General features: G+C 46.6%; 1 protein-coding gene across 4 annotated transcripts in view; it reads right to left on the bottom strand.

Moving 5' to 3' along the window:
- Positions 1–1,802, bottom strand: part of LOC111653533 (pre-B-cell leukemia transcription factor 1-like) — a 48,111-nt gene that overhangs the window by 43,868 nt on the left and 2,441 nt on the right. The window lies entirely within an intron of this gene.

Here is a 1,802-nt window from a genome sequence, read left to right on the forward strand (position 1 = left end):
GGGGGGGGGGTTTGCACAGTTAGCGGGACCAACTGATTCAGCAAGTCTCCAGCTTTGATAAGTTCAAGCGGTGTAATGCATTATCCGTCTGATCACATTAGTCATGCAGGAGCTCTCCATCTAACCCGAGCCTGCATGGGGGTAATGTGAGGCTGTTGACACAGAGTGGCCTGACGAAACAGTCCCAGGCCCACAGATAGAGAGACACAGAGTGAGAGAGAGAGAGAGAGAGAGGAAGAGAGAGGAGAGTAGGCCTGAAATCTGACACCCAGAAACACTGACTTGGTGTCTGGCTTCTCTTACTTAGTCAACCTGTACGTGCCAGCTTCCCTCGCCGTAATGGTTCCACACAAACAAAGACGCTGTCCAACTCTCTTCACAGGATGTGAAGCAAGCACAGGAAAACAAATTCTAAGTGCTCTCAGGAACTGTAGAAACAATGATGATAGTTTAAAAAAAAAAAGTCACGAGGGGCCGGTGGACAGGGCAAACGTTTTTGTGAAATGCAACACTGGCGGCCAAAAGGAACGTCTGTAAGTGGTAACACAAGCCTCTGTCACTGGTTTTCCATAAGCCGGCGTGCGAACCTGAGCTTGTTTAAGCTTGCTAAATACTCTCCCGCCCATGACACAGGCCCGACCCCGGCGCAAATATACAGGGAGTGGGGTGGGGTGGGGTCATCAGTTAACTTCTGCTCTATCCTCTATTGGCATGCGCTCCCGCCTTGTTTGTCAGCTGCTTGCCAATGGACACCTCACTGCTGCAATGTCCCATATTGCTGCTGTCAACACTCACACACCACTGATATACCACGAAGGGGAGATACATGCAACCCGCATGTGAATAACTACATGCAACAAATGATATATGATCGAAAGAAATGTTTCCTCTCTTCAGTAAAAGGTCGAGGAGAAGGGGCTGCTTCAACTCTGAACAGCTGTACTCATCTCCTCTGGCTTGCACTTCTTCCCAAAGACACTCTGACTGCAACAATGTAAAAAAGCAAGGAGAAGCTGACTCTTTATAAAGAATATAAAAAAGACCTGACAAATTACAGGCTGTACTCCGCTCGCATACACTGCACTCAGCACATTTGGCTGTAAATGCCATGGTGAAGCTTTGAGTCATTTTCTCTGTCACTGCAGTGAAAGGATTTTCAGTTTCGTCTGCACAAACCTCCTATGGGCGAAGATGAACCGCAGCTCAGCTCTTCAAACGTAGACAGGGAGGACACAGCGAGGCAGCCATTAAGTCGTGGTTCTCTCACAAATTGTTTGGGTTATTCTTAACTTTTAAATGCTTTTCTGTCTTCACAAAAACAATGTAGCTATTTGTTTGTTGCTGATTTGTGGTTTGGAGCATGTTTTCTCAGCTACACTTGGAGTGAAAATAACTGATTCAATACATGAAATAGGAGAAAACATAAACTAGGTTGAAATATGTTCATTTCCAAACTTGGTCCTAAACAGAGGGGGAGAGAATTTGCAGGCTGAGGGGAGCCTCTCTCATCAGAAGCTCTGTGAAACCCCGGTTGCCAAGAACGGTGGGAAGAGAGGAGAGGCAGGGGGAAAAGCCAGGAAAAGGTCCAAGTCACTTTGTTCTTCTTTTTGGAAACGAACTCTGGTTGAACCCGGGGAGACGCCAGACAGTTTACAAAGAGCCAGGCATTACTCTCTCACTTTTCACTTTCCAAGCCTTGCAATTTAGAAACAGGGCCCCAACCTACTATAGCTTCCTCCTCACAGACTGCACTCTTTAACCTTTATAAATCTGGTGAAAAGTGTCTGCTTGTTCAGTCTACT

This window comes from Seriola lalandi, unplaced genomic scaffold, assembly GCF_002814215.2.
Source record: "Seriola lalandi dorsalis isolate HSWRI2012SDOR001 ecotype SW California unplaced genomic scaffold, Sedor1 jcf7180002054223, whole genome shotgun sequence".
In the NCBI taxonomy this organism is placed as follows: Eukaryota; Metazoa; Chordata; class Actinopteri; order Carangiformes; family Carangidae; genus Seriola; species Seriola lalandi.